General features: G+C 41.6%; 1 long non-coding RNA gene across 18 annotated transcripts; it reads right to left on the reverse strand.

Moving 5' to 3' along the window:
• Positions 1-2,280: 2,280 nt before the first annotated feature.
• LOC123136059 (uncharacterized) lies at positions 2,281-10,325 on the reverse strand. 18 transcript variants are annotated; one of them, XR_006466550.1, is made up of 8 exons: positions 9,804-10,325; positions 8,511-9,682; positions 8,079-8,248; positions 7,292-7,960; positions 6,762-6,983; positions 6,485-6,637; positions 2,913-6,093; positions 2,281-2,810 (listed from the first exon to the last, which is right to left on the reverse strand). It is a non-coding gene; the product is annotated as an uncharacterized lncRNA (long non-coding RNA). The 18 variants fall into 18 exon arrangements; XR_006466548.1 differs by having other exon boundaries at positions 7,292-8,750; positions 9,069-9,124; positions 9,519-9,682; positions 9,804-10,324; XR_006466543.1 differs by having other exon boundaries at positions 8,079-9,682.
• Positions 10,326-15,561: the final 5,236 nt, after the last annotated feature.

Below are 15,561 nucleotides of genomic sequence, written 5' to 3' on the forward strand. Positions count from 1 at the left end.
AAAAATCCTTTTGAAAGTGAATGTACCATGCCATAAAATAGTTCAAAGAACCAAATTTATACATTTGCAATATTTTTTTCCAAGAAGAAAAATATTTTTAAGTGATTGTCCCATGCCATAAAAATATAATAGAAAAACATGGAGTTGCATCAGTCCACTATCTGCAAGTAAAATCATACACAGAAAAATACATTGCCGTGGTGTACAGATATTAGAGCCATTTTCAAAGATTTGCCATGCGTGTTAGAGAGAAAAATCATAATTTTTTTGTTTTTAGTCATGAGGAAGTTTTTTTTGTAGCCATGTGGCATTTTCTTGTTATATATCATGGCAATTGTGCGCTATTTTCCCTTCTGAATTTTGTTTTTCTTTAAACTAATAATACTATCATTCGTCATGGTAAATTTATCACCTTTTTTGAATGGCAAATTTATCACCTATATGATGTGAAATATATATTTTTAAAGGCCTTCTACTACACGTGCTCAAACCTGGGCCTTTTTTGGCTCAATTCCTTTTCTTTTTTTTGGCTTGTGGGGTCTTCATGAGAGCAACTAATTAACGAGCGCTTCTTCGGGAGCCTCGCAACACTCAGCGCCACTTGGCATGCTCTCAGCCATTCGTCACGTGTCACGCTCTGGACGCTTCCTCTGAATTATGTTTTTTTTATTTTTTCGCACGCGTTTTCGGCTTTTTAAACGGATTTTTCTGGGGTTTTCGACGTTTTGGTTTTCCACCGGTCTTTCCTAGCTTTTCGACCAAAAAAACGCGTTTTATTTTTTCTTTCTTTCGCAAGAGTCACGATTTTGCTTCCGCGAGAGGCACGGTTTTGCTTCGCGAGAGTCACGGCCGTGCCTCTTGAAAAGAGAAAAAAAATGTGTTTTCTATTTTTTTTTCGCGAGAGCCACGGTCGTGCCTCCTCGGAAACGAAAAAAACCTTTTTTGTTTTTTTTCTTTCACGGGAGTCGCGGTTTTGCTTCCGCGAGTGGTACAATTGTGCTTTCGCGAGAGTCACGGCCGTACCTCCTCGGAAACGGAAAAAAACACGTTTTCTCTTCTTTTTTTTTCCTTTCGCGAGAGTCATGATTTTGCTTCCGCGAGAGGCACGGTTATGATTTCGTCAAAAGCACCGGCGTGCCTCTTTGTGAAAGGAAAAAAACCCGTGCTCCTTGTTCGGTTTTTTCATTCGGTTTTTTTCGTAAAAGAAATTCATCAAAACCTATCAACATGGGATCTAATTTTGAAGATCTCGACGCGAGGAATCCAACGACGAAAGCAATTCGAGGAAACGGAAAAAAAACACGTTTTCTATTTTTTTTTCTATCGCGAGAGTGACGGTTTTGCTTCCGCGAGAGGGACGGTTGTGCTTCCGCGAGAGTCACGGCCGTGCCTCCTCGGAAACGAAAAAAACATTTTTTGTTTTTTTCTTTCACGGGAGTCGCGGTTTTGCTTCCGCGAGAGGTACAATTGTGCTTTCGCGAGAGTCACAGCCGTACCTCCTCGGAAACGGAAAAAAACACGTTTTCTCTTCTTCTTTTTTTCCTTTCGCGAGAGTCACGATTTTGCTTCCGCGAGAGTCACGGTTATGATTTCGTCAGAAGCACCGGCGTGCCTCTTTGGAAAAGGAAAAAAACCTGTGCTCCTTGTTCGGTTTTTTCATTCGGTTTTTTCGTAAAAAAATTCATCAAAACCTATCAACATGGGATCTAATTTTAAAGATCTCGACGCGAGGAATCCAACGAGGAAAGCAATTCGAGATTTGAACGTACGGTTTAAAAGATAAAACATTTTGAATAAACGGATCTAAAGAAAAGGAAAACTCCCTGGTTGCGACAAGTGGCACACATACAACGCGCAAGTTGTCGCAACCTGGAAAAGTTAGAGTGATGTTCTCAACGAGTACTCCTTAAGTGTATTGATTTCGGGTTTTCATTAGCGACAAGTTTTCTCGATGGGGTTCGTGCTGGGACGTTTTCTAGATCGAGTGAGATCGTTTGATCGGGCCCATGCCCTAGCAAACTATTCATTTGGGCTGGTGGCGCTCCAGATCGCACGTGAGCGCCATATTCAGTCCCTAATTATACTACTCCCTCCGTTTCTAAATACAAATCTTTTTAGATATTTCAATAAAGACTATATACGGATGTATATAGACATATTTTAGAGTGTAGATTCACTCATTTTGCTCCTTATGTAATCCGCATTTGAATCTCTAAAAAGACTTATATTTAGGAGCGGAGGAAGTAGTACAAATGTCCGTGTGTTGCACCGAGCAAAAAATTAAATATAACCTGCTCCACGTGCCATTATGCAACACTTTTTAATCTAATTTTTTGCAAAGTCAGGAATAAGGTTACACCGAATATTTCTTTTTTGGCCATGAAATTTGGACGTATCCTAACAATGTTCATCCTGACCTATTTCAGCTCCACACTCTCATTTCATCCGATGAAAGACCTATTTCAGCTCCACACTCTCATTTCATCCGATGAAAGAGTAGTGCGTTGCAAAGAGAGAAAAATAATATGGCACACCCCCACTGGCGGAGCTGGCCATGGCCCGCCCATTCAAGAGCAAATGCAGTGTAGGATTAAAGTAAATTGAGTCACGAGGACAAAAAATAGTGGTCTTTCTTCATACCGGCCCGCCCAGCTTTTGCTACGTAGCTCCGCTAGCTACTACACACCCCTATCTTTATAAGAATGGCTCAGAACCCACTACAACTTCACTTCGTCTATTTGAACATGGCACTCCATGTAGAAATAGTAGCTAGTTCAAAATTATTCAGCCACGTACTATCTGGTTAATTTCTGTAAAAAGAAATTAAGAGGTTAATTAATTAGTCATCCCTTTGAATAGTAATGCTCACCTTTTGTGATGCTTAGATTGGACGGTGAAATTTAGAAACTCACCTCATCTCTCCATCCTAACGTATACCCTTCGCTAGTCTCATGAAGATGAGATCTATGAAGATTCAACATAGTACCTGTAGAAAGAAAATAGTTATGTACCAGTAGGAAGCAACTCTATGCATGTCCTTACTCGTTAATAATCTCAGGCCATGATTGCATCAGCATCCAATTGTTTTCGGTTTGCTACACTGATCAATTTGTTTGGAGCAATGACCATAATATCAAACTACTGGATGAGATTGCTTTCAGTCTGCAAGACAGATCAATTTTCTTGAAATAATCACAAAGCTATCAAACAACTGGAAGGAATGAACTATGAAAAAATCTAAGGAGAGCTATTCGAATGAAACTATCGGCATGCAGAAGTACAGCTTTCAGCAATGGTAATAAATAGAATGACCTAGACGCATGCCAAGCAATGTGAAAATGAATGTTCTTTGCGTAAATATTTCTTCATCTTTAGCTAGTATGTAACAAATATGGCATTAGCCATATGATATAATACAGTAGAACATATAAGTACGTTCTTTTTCAAAGACTTAGCACAAAGAACCAAATCATCCAGTTAGTCGGTTCACTTAAAATCAATCCACATACTTGTCATGTCGCAGACATTTACCTTTGGTAAACTAAGTAATTAACATTCGCAGATATTGTTATGCTTTCTTGTTAGGAAAAGCAATCAAAATTCCCCAAAAGGCATTAAGTTGTCACACAGTTGTATGTCTGCGTCTTGTCCAGAAGGTTTAAGCAACCGTCAAATGTGGCCATTAAGCAAGTTGAGACTACCTTTTGCAGAGAATAAATATGATCCCAAAAGAATAATTCCCTGTGGCGACTTGGAAAATAAATGTGCTGCCGAGTAATTAACTTCATAATTAAGCACACAAGTCATCTGCATCAATACCGTTACATTAAAATGTAGCAACAACATGTTATTTTAGCATTATTCCCTTGGAATTTGTACAATGTAGTGATGAATGCGTGGCACAAAAAAGAGATGTGGCATTATGGTTGGTACCTTGAAAAAGGCCTTGCTCTTGAGCTGGTTGTCCACTGCTCATGAACTGAACGAAACTAGTAGACGGCCCGTGCGTTACCACGGGCTTTTTAAATTTTATATATCGCTTGCATCTTAGAGAAATAATGATAGAGAGATGTTAAGTTCATCGTAGTGTTCATTTGGTTATACTGGAGAAATAAGATAACATTCCCTCAGACAAATTTATTTTTATTGATAAATGAATTCCCTCCTGCCTAAGTGGTTGACCTGGTAGGCAAAGGAGAATTTCATAACATGTATATGGTACCTTGCTAGAATAAAAAAATTAACTGATATATTTGCCTCAAAATCAGAATGGATGAAATTCCCACAGAAAATATAGCGTGCGATTACGAGGATTAATAGCACACTAAATCGTATTTCTGAATGCATAGGACTGCAGAAGTGTTATTTCTTTGGAAAAAATGGACAGAGCAAATGAGGACGGTCCAATGCAGGTTCTGCCGCTTCTATTGTACACATGTGTTTATACATAATCTGTTGGAAACAAAAAGGAACAAAATATGTTGAGTAGGCAACGGTATGTTTTAGAAGATGATGACTTCCTAATATTGAAGCACATAACTGAACTCTACTGAATAGTGGCAGATGAATCATAGGTACAGGAAAAGAGTGAACAAATAGGTATTATTTCTGTTACTCACAGCCTACATGTACAACATTGAGAAGCTCCTCTTGAATCAAGCTTACAACAGTGAGCATTGTACAATCATTCTCTCTTGTTGCTAGCCAGTGTTGAGAACGCCTGTGCAACGGATAAGTATTGCAATGTTCTCCTTGATAGGTTCATGAAGATTGCCAGCAATGAGAATCACATCCAGTATTTACGCCTCAAAATCTCACCATTGGTACTCATGGGAATTAATTTGTAGTACTAAAAAGAATGATATAGCTCTCGCAAGAAACTTCATATAACTTCAGTGCTGGTTTTTCTAAGTCAAAATTTCAGCATATATGTGAATATTAAATTGATCTCGCATACCTAGAGAAATTAGGAAAAATTGTAAGGCTATAGTGCGGTTGGCGTGCCTACCGTGTCCTCACCGGTTGTAGCGTGACCCCTACATCCTTGGTGGCAGCCGCGGCGCCCACGTCCACCTTCATCCACCCTTGGGCAGGAACAGTATAACAGAAAAATAGTGTGGACCAAATGTTCATGGAATTTTGCAATATGATATAGCTACAGACGGGTATGATTGGCAACAATCCTAAAATTAATATTGTACCATAATGTCTAGCTCAGGAATTTTACACTGCACCAACATTTAGCACGACGGCAACAACCACATGACTCCATCACTCGTGACTGATATAATACCGTCTCTTCCTTATGTGAAACCACAAATATTAAATTCTATTGTTAAAGATATATTCCTAACACGTGAAGAAGAGGGAAAAGCAATATGGCAATTTAATGTCTCATCGACCCTGCAAGTTGGCAGCATCCAAAGTGTGATCGATTTTAAACATAATCTTTAACTACAATAATGTGTACAATACAATTCATCATTTCTTTATTCTAGGCATTTTTTTACTCCCTCCGTTTCTAAATATAAGACCTTTTAGAGATTCCACTGTGGACTACATACGGATGTATATAGACATACTTTAGAGTGTAGATTTACTCCTTTTGTTACGTATGTAGTCTATAGTGAAATCTCTAAAAGATCTTACATTTAGAAACGGAGGGAGTACCCTGAATAAAGAGATAACACAAGGACAAACTTGTGAGAGACAGAGAGAACCCAGTCAGCATCTCAGACCGTGAATAAGAACTCCTATCAAACACTCCAAGTTTTATGTTACCATCTAATTAAACAATAGTAGTATAATAATAAACTGTGAACCTGAGACGGTTAGGGTTTGGCGAGGTACCTGGAGGGAGGAGGCCGGAGAGTCCTGGAGGTCATCAACATGCGGGTATTATGCGATCGTGGAATTGCTGGTGCCGCGACGACAAGCGACCTTTCCCCATCGCAGAGTCGTCATCGTCAGCACTGGCCTCCTCCGACTGATTGCGCTGCCAACGTCGCATCAGGTCGTGATACTGAGGAAAGTGGGAGATGGCGGTCGTGTGTGGGTGTGGGTCTAGGGATACAAAGCATCCTAGATTACCTACTGGTGAGCGATTAGCTAAATTAGTGACGGCGGTTTTTCATCCAAACGGAAAAATTTAGTGTGAACGATGATATATTGGTGAATTTTTATCATCCTGATATAAAATGCAGGTTCGGACACTTCGTAGCATAGTCACCAAGGTGAGTTATGTCACAGGACATTCTTTTTGAAGTGTCTAATTATATATGAACTAAATCATGGTTGAAGAACATTGCCATGCCTCCCAAAAGTTTAAAAGTTATTAGGAATGTAGTGCAATTACTAATTAGCCATGCCGTGTTCTAGCATATAAGGAAATTGTTTTTGTCCAGTATGCAGTACTGGAATAAGTAGTGTTTGGAAGCATATACATCAAATAAAAATAGTTGAAGGCCCAACGATAATTTCATACCTGTAGCAGAGGCATCACCTCAACAAACAGTACTACCAATGAACATTGCAATATTTGTTCATAGTAAATAATCCTTGTACGTTAGAAACCAGAAACTTTGTGTCAGTGTGTTTCGTGAGAAGAGGACGCCAATCCATCCTAATCCTAGCACAACTGCAAATCAAAGGCAAGCATGCTTTACATGGCAGAAGTTCCAGGTAAGAGAAGAAAATCTAATATGATACTTATCTAACTGTATGAATACATTAGAAAATATCATTTCCAATACAGAATTTACCATCCAGAAATCACAACCCTCCATTACTACAGCCAGCATCATGCCATTAACTGGTTCTGCAAATCCAGTAGATCAAAATCCTTCGTGGCAACAAGGAGGGCCAAACGTTTATGTTCTGGCAGTAGATATCACTACCATGACCAGTGCCTCAACGACTAACTTCCAGGCTCAGTATTGCAGGTCCTCATATATGCCATCAAGAAGATCAAAAGACATATATCCCTGCAAACAAAAGCAATTTTGTATTGTTGCATAGCACCTTTCAGGGATAAAGAGAACTACAATCAATTAAGTCGTCCCTTAGACAATATAACTTTCATCACGTAAGGGTGACATACAGCAGAAAAAGAATTCAGTTGGCCCATTTCAACAAGCATTTATCATAATCAAACCAGCAACATAGGGTCACCAAATTTGAGATTATTTTTTCAATCCCATAAAACAAACATCAATAACTGAATTCCATTTAAGTATTGCACATTGTAGGATAAAAAGAAAAAGGAAATGGGTATTACACATTATAAACTCACCTTCTTTGTATCTGTTGGCAGGTTGCTTGTCCAAATTTAGTAATATCTAATATGCATGCCAACATGTCAAAAACGTTGAGCACCAATAAAGCACAGAAAACCATAGGTAGAAGATAAATCAATATACTTCATTCATATGCACTAAACGCATTGTAAAAAGGTACAAGTACTGAAATAGAATCAAAAAAATCAGAAATAAGATTTGCATAATGGAGTGAGATATGCTTACGTTGGTGATGTTTAAGACAGTGACCAGAGCTTGTAGAGTTAGTCGTTGAGTTTTGCTTCTCTGCCATAGGAGCTCCGTCATGCGCGAGGTTCTTGCACTGGTACTGCTGCCCATGCACTCTGCAACTTTGCCTTCGACAATCTACATCGTCCTTGAAGTCCCAGTACTTCCTGATCCGACAAAACTGAAGGATCCTTGACCCGACAAATCCGAAGGATTAAAATAAAATAAAGAGTTCAGTTGTGAACAGCGGTAAGGGCTCCATCGCACACGAGGCTGGGCGTTACTGATTTAGCAACCGATGACGGAAGGAGAATAATTTTCGGAGCTCTATACCCTGTCCTTGACATGTCATTTCTGAAATCTTAAGAGCAAGTAGTACGTTCTACTACTAATGTGGTATCATTTGATTTCCCCCCGGAATAGTCAGTTCCACCGCACTTTCATACAATCACACAAAAGTACATGAAAAATGAGAGGTTCAGTTCATCTCTGAATAAGGAAGGACGAAATGGAACTACAGTATGCAATTGTAGATGCAAACTCCCATATACTAACCATTCCACTATGTAGAACTCTGAACTCAGAATGCAGAAACCAAGACATGTTGAACTGAAATTGCCGGAGGTGACAGTTGGCAAACCTAAAGATTACGCACCATCCACCATGTTCGAAAGCAAACACATGCATCTATGATCGATCTTCTGGTGGCAGCGCCAGTGCACGATCTAATTAGCAGTAAATTTCATCAGATAAGCCCACAAAGAAAAAAAAATCACCAGATCATTCAGCAACAGAGTGACAAACACAGACAGAAGAAAGAAGAAATCCATATGCAGAGAAGCATGAACCAATCTCTACAAAAATCAAAAGAAAAAAATGTGCACACATACGCACATATCAGCCAGTTCTAGCATGCATCAATCCATCAAAGCATCAGGCCATCAGCCACCCATTAGAGAAGTGAAAAATGAAAGGATTCAAACTTACGCATCAACCCATCTAAGCATTAGGCCAAAGGCAGCGGGAGCAAAGTGCTCTGATGAATCCGCTTGGCGCAGCTCCGATCCCCTCGCGCATCTCGGCGGCGACGCAACCCCGGCCCCCTCGCTCACCTCTACTGGGCGCTAACCTGACCCCCTTTCTCTACCTTGTCCCTCCTCACGTCGCCCCCAATCGACATCCAGACGGGGCTCCATCCGAGCTAGCGGCATTGTCCAATCCATTTTCCTGCCCTTAGAAAAATCTCAGTGTGGAAATATCTCTTAACAGTTAAGAAATTATACAAAACAACACAATTGTACAAGCAGTAGCAGTAGCAAGCAACAGGCAATCCTGACAAAAGAAGTGTATTGTACACTACAAAAAATCTATTCATAAGGAGGGTAACTAAAAAACGCGTACTGTGCACTACAAAAATATCTATTCTCATGAAGAATTACGCCAGTTGCGTTAATTAGCAAATTAGGAAAATAGTCCATTCATACATCAGAAGCAATGCAATAGAAATTGGAGCAGCACCACCAAACATTCATAGGAGGCGATTACCTTGTGAAGAACTGCTAGTGCTCCCTGTTTTTCAGTTAAAAGAGCATAAGGTCCTACTAAAAAAGAAAGAATTGGTTCAGAAGCTCATAGGTTGTTTGTTGTTCAGGCTACATAAAACAACTTCCCAATGGAAGAAACATCATAGTTTAATATTCAGTGAACTACTAAATGGAACAATTAAGATAATTTTGTAGACTCAGCAAGTACCAACTATTTGGCTTATCTAATCTCACATATTCCTTATTATTTTGATATACCAAGACAAAGTAGGTACTCTGTTCTCAGCTTTATGTTGGACCCAACAAAATACAGTGCAACTATCACAATTTTTGTAGTTGAGATTCATCAAATGAAGATTGGGGTAAAGCGTGGCTCTACTTATCTGATGAAGAACAAAATTAAAATTAATTCCATGCTGGTTACTGAATCTGATAAGATATAGTACCGCACCAAATTTGAAAGTCTGCTCTCTCGCCCATAAATTGTATTCCAGAGTAGCCACATCATAAACAAATAATATTACACAGAAATTATTGTGTTCCCTCGTCTTCTCCTTCTTCATCCGTAGAATGGATCACAGGATCAGCTATTGACCATATTATTTGAGCAGGTAGCTAAATCCATCAAATATAAGCATGGAAGAAGTGGATCAAAAAATGAAGCACGAAAGAAATTAAGAGAAACGGGAAGGGTAAGAGAGAGAGAGAGAGAGAGGGGGGGGGGGGGGATACGTACCCCCGAATGGAGATCCTCAACAGTCAATCATTGGCGACAGCGAGCACTTTGCCGCCGACTGTATGGCCTTCTGTAATTGTGCACATCATGCCTCGAGTCATAAGCCTATGGAGGAAAACAACACAAGAAGATAGCTTGACGCCGATGTGCGTGGGGGTGGCTGGCGGCGGAGCTTGCCGATCCTGGAGACGAAGGGCGCACGCAGCAGCGGCCATAGCCGAGCCCGTCGCGGCTCCGCCCCGAGCTGTGCGTGGCAGCGGATCCGCGGCGGCGGCGGCGGCGGCGTCCTGGGGATCCTGATCCGCGACGAGCAACGTAACCGAGGCGTCGGTGGTAGCGGTGTCCTCGTGATCGACGACGGCTGCGTCTGCCCGGATCGGCGTCGGCGGATGCGGTTGCGTATCCTCGGGAGACGAGGAGGAGCGGATCGGAGGGCGGCGGCAGCGAGATCGCACGAGAGGAGGGTGGCTCTGTGTCCTGGACGGATCGATAGGGGCGGTTTTTTGTGGGGTGTTTTTTTGGCTAAGTGCGTGGGGTAGGGTGCGGGACGGGACGAAAAAATTCCTACTAAAAAACCGGACGAAAATGGTGGGATGAAAAATAACTGACGAAGACTACCAACTTGAGACATTAAGAGTAGAGATAGTAATCCTTGGTTTTGCTCAAAAAAAAAGGTGATCTTTGGTAAGTGTAGCAAAGCTAGCACAATAGTGTGTGGATTGAAGTCCTGAAACATATCCCCATCGTCCATATGATCGTTGCACCAATATTGAGTACACATTCCTTTACACTAGCCCTTGTGACCCTTGCGAAATGGTTCTAGTAGTTGTCTTTTCCGATGTTCGTCAAAAGAGGAAGACATGTGACCAACTTGTTAAATTTAAAATAAATAAGAAGTAAAACTGTAATTTACAAGCACATTGTGGTTTTGCTTCTTGTTCTAAAACAATAATTCTACTTGCTTGTGGCTCTAGTAAAACTGACAATTAAGTATAGCTAGGTAATTGCATGTGAAAAAAATATCTCAGAGACATCTCCAGTATGTCATAATGCACGTGCATTGCTACCGGCAAAAGGCGAGGAATTCTTTCAAATGTGTCGTGACAAACGTTAAAATTCCTCTCCTATGTCTCCTGCCAGTTCCTTAAAAGAGGTATACGTGCTTTTGAGTGAGTGACACTCAGACTAGCGTTAGGGCCTTTTGTCGCTTGATCGGCAAATGAAAATGATTGGGTGGGCTCTTCGCCGGTCCATGACCTTTAAAAGAGGTTATGTCTAGGTCCTTGCCCTAGTTATTGCGCATCTAGTTAAGTGATTCAATGAAACATAAAAAGAAAAAAGAATGCACGAATTTACCCATAAAATCAATGGAAAAGGACTTGATCCTTAAAAAAAATAAAATTAGATGTGCTTTAGCAAAACACACTCGTCTGTAATAGATAAGCAGTTCTTTCTTCATGAAGAACTAACAAAAGGCAAGTGTTTTTCTCGCCGATCACCATGTACATGCATGTAGATTTACAGGTTTGCTATTTTACATCTAGATGTGAAATAGCTATCTCACATCTAAGCCTAGGGCCGTCAGATCTTATTTTCTGTTTAAGATTCGCGCAGTTTGTTCGGCTCGCTCGCGGTCGCTGGCGTCGCGCGCGGCAGCCCGTTTCTTGTGTACGTCCCGCCTGCCTGTCGTGGGCTTTTTTGTTTTTTTAGACACCGCACATGCCAGCTGTGGCCTCTTGTCTCGCCTGCCCATTGTTGGCTTTTTTTATTTGTGGGTCTCCCGTTTTTGTTCTTTGTGGGCTTTCAGCCAGGGAAAACAAGAATTGTTTTTTTTTCATAGAGGAAAGTTTGTCTAGTCGTTCTATGTCCTTGTATAATTTCCTGCTACCTGCCTATTGTTTTGTTTTTTGTCTCCCAGGAGCGAACATGTGTGAATGAGCTGACACATAAAAGGCTTTTTTACTAGTTTTTGGAGAAGCTTTCAGCCCTTTTTTGTCTTCTTTTTTGTTTTTTTGTTTTTATTTTTGTTTTCGCCTTTTTCAAAAACTCGTGATTTTTGTTGGTGTCTCACATATAAGTCCCTCACCGTTTGATCAGCAGTCTTTTTTTTTCATGCGAGCCCTTGATTCCTGTAGTTTGCCGCGTCCATTATGTGCTCGTGTGGTTTTTTTCTTTTGATGGAAATGTGCTCACGCAGTTGCCGTCTCCGTTGTGCTCACATTGCTGTTGTGTTTTTTGGGCCCATTATGTCCTTAGTCATTGTTTGCTGGCATGTGTTCCCTGCGTCAGTGTTTGGGCCTGTTTTTTCTTTGTCCCCCGACCTTTTCACATCCATGTGAGTTGTTCGACCACCTCAAAAATATGTGAGTGGTTCGTGATTTTCTAAAAGAAAATTGTATAATTTTTGGAATTTTTTTTGTACAAATCAGATCGACTATTTGCTAATTCTCTCCACATGATTAATTGTTGTACGGTTCATATAATTTGTTTTGTCTGATGGATGTTGTGGCTTTTTGTCCTCCATTTGTCCAGTCGAAAATTTTATACTAAATTACAAAATCACATTAGATGATTTTTTATGATGTCTCATCCAAGTTTTTTACCGGTTGATTTAGTTTTTGTAATTTTTATGCAAGCGTTGTCCCCGCCTTGTTGGTCGATGTTTTGTTTGTCGCATCCTTTTGTTGGTCAGTTTGGCTCCACACTTTTCGGCACATTATCGTGTTGTGCTGACAAGCCATTTCGCTACGTTGTTTCTAGGCCAAGGCGTAGAATTAGAAGAGACAAGAAAAGCGAAGGCCTATTGCAGTTGTTACCTTCTCTGTTCATTTTCACATTGTCTCCCATTTCTTCTAAGCTTTATCAAGATAAAATTAGCAATGTTTCATCTGAGTTGTTATCCATCAGATCTTGCTGTTGTAATTTAGTGCAAATTTTTAATCTCGCATGTCGGCCGATGTCTTCTTCTACCGCGTTGTTACCTTTTGTTCATTTGTCGTCCCGTCCGTGTTGTACATATGTTTTTTATTGGGCATCTTTCCGCACGCGTTCTTGTGTGCCCATGTCATTTGGCAATGTCGTAGAAATCAAAGAGGTAGGTTATGCGCTTGTCCCGGTTGCAAGTCTACCTTCAGACTCTTAACTCGGTTCATACTTTGTTTTTCATCCTGGTTGCAAGTCCATCTTTTACTTGTCACTCGGCTCATAGTTTGTAATTTTTATAGTTGCAAATCCATCCTCTACTCACAAATCGTATCGTAGTTGGTGTAGTTGTCCCAGTTGCAAGCTCGCCATTGACTCGTAATTGGGCATGTGGTTTGTTTTTTTATCCAAGTTGCAAGTCTACCCTTGACTCGCGATTAACCTCACAGTTTGTAGTTGTCCCAGTTACAAACTCACCGTTGACTCGCAACTCATATCATAGTTTTGTACAGTTGTCCCAGTTACAAGTCCACCAATGATTCGCAAGTAGCTAGGCCGACAGTTTGTTTTATCCTCCTTGGAAGCCCACCCTTGACTTGCAACTTAGCCTGTGTTTTGTCTTTCATCTTAGTTGCAAGTTCAGCCTTGACTCGCAACTGGGATTGTAGTTTGTTTGATCCCAATTGCATGTCGACCCTTGACTCGCAACTGGGTTCGTAGTTTCGTAGCTGTCTCAGTTGCAAGTCCACCTTCGACTCGCAACTGGCCTCATAGTTCTCCCTATTGCAAGCCCACCCTCGACTCGCAACTAAACATGTACTCCCTCCGTTCAGAATTACTTGTCGTAGAAATGGATGTATCTAGATGTATTTTATTTCTAGATACATTCATTTCCGAGACAAGTAATTCCGAACGGAGGGAGTATTTTATTTTACACTCCAGTTGCAAGTCCACCTTTGACTTGCAACTGGGTCCATAGTTTGTTTATCCTAGTTGTAGGCCGACCATTTACTCACAACTGGGTGCACTGTTTCATCGTTGTCCTAATTGCAGGTCCATCGTCGACTCGCAACTAGGTTCATACTTTTGTTGTTGTCAAAGTTGTAAGTTCACCCCCGACTCTAACTAGGCCCATATTTTTTTGCGGGTAAGGCCCATAGTTTGTTGTTGTTCTAGTTGCAAGTCCATCGTCAACTCGCAACTGGGCCTCTATTTTGTTTTTTTATCTTAGTTGCGAGTCCACTCTCGACTCGCAACTGAGCTCATAGTATGTTGTCGTCCTAGTTACACGTCCATTCCCGACTTACGAAGGGTGTAGTTTTGTAGTTTCCCTAGTTGCAAGTCCACCATCAACTCGCAACTCCGGGGGGGGGGGGGGTTTTTGTTCTTGTTTTATAGTAGTTGCAATTAGACCCTCAACATGCAACTAGGGGTTTCTGTCGGCCAGTTGCAAGTCCACCCACAACTCGCAACTTGGGAGGGTGTTGTTTTGTTTTCACCCCAGTTGCAAGTCCACCCCTGACTTGCACGTCGAGGTATGTAGTTTGTAATCGCCCCAGTTGCAAGTCAACCATGTACTCGCAACTCAGGAGGGTGTTGTTTCTTGTTTGTTTTCACCTGTTACAAGTCCACCCTGACTTGCAACTCGAGGGATGTAGTTTGTAATCGCCCTAGTTGCAAGTCGACCATGTACTCGCAACTCGGGAGGGTGCAGTTCTGTAGTTGCCCTAGTTGCAAGTCCACCCTCGACTCGCAACTGGGGGGTGTTGTTTTCTGTTCTTGTCTCATATTAGTTGCAATTAGACCCTCGACATGCAACTGGGGGTTTCTGTCGGCACAGTTGCAAGTCCACACCCGTCTCGCAACTCGGGAGGGTGTTGTTTTGTTTTCACCCCAGTTGGAAGTCCACCCCTGACTTGCAACGCGAGGGACGTAGTTTGTAATCACTCCAGTTACAAGTCAACCATGTACTCGCAACTCGGGAGGGTGTTGTTTGGTGTTTGTTTTCACCCCAATTGCAAGTCCACCCCTGACTTGCAACTCGAGGGATGTAGTTTGTAATCGCCCCAGTTGCAAGTCAACCGTGTACTCGCAACTCGGGAGGGTGTAGTTTTGTAGTTGCCCTAGTTGCAAGTCCACCCTCGACTAGCAACTTAGGGTGGGGGTGTTTTTTTGTTCTTGTTTCATAGTAGTTGCAATTAGACCCTCGACCTACAACTAGGGATTTATGTCGGCCCAGTTGCAAGTCTACCCTTGCCTGCAACCCGGGAGGGTGTTGTTTTGTTTTCACCCCAGTTGCAAGTCCACCCTCGACTTGCAACTCGAGAGATGTAGTTTATAATCGCCCCAGTTGCAAGTCAACCATGTACTCGCAACTCGGGGAGTGTGTTGTTTGTTTTCGCTCCAATTTCAAGTCCACCCTCGACTTGCAACTTGAGCGATGTAGTTTGTAATCGCCCCAGTTGCAAGTCAACCATGTACTCACAACTCGGGAGGGTGTTGTTTTGTAGTTGTCCTAGTTGCAAGTCCATCATCGACTCGCAACTGGGGGGGTGTTGTTTTTTTCTTGTTTCATAGTAGTTGCAATTAGACCCTTGACCTGAAACTAGGGGTCTCTGTAGGCCCAATTGCAAGTTCACCCTCGACTTGAAACACGGGAGGGTGTTGTTTTGTTTTCACCCTAGATGCAACTTGCTTGAACCCTACCCAATTGTCCACCTTCGACATGCAGCCAAGGATGGACTTGCAGTTCCATGACTCGACCCTTTGTCCCGGTTGCATGTTGATAATAAAACAACAAGGCCCGCTAATACCTACAATAAGGACCTCGGGGGGC

The sequence above is a fragment of the Triticum aestivum genome, chromosome 6B, assembly GCF_018294505.1.
Source record: "Triticum aestivum cultivar Chinese Spring chromosome 6B, IWGSC CS RefSeq v2.1, whole genome shotgun sequence".
NCBI lineage: Eukaryota > Viridiplantae > Streptophyta > Magnoliopsida > Poales > Poaceae > Triticum > Triticum aestivum.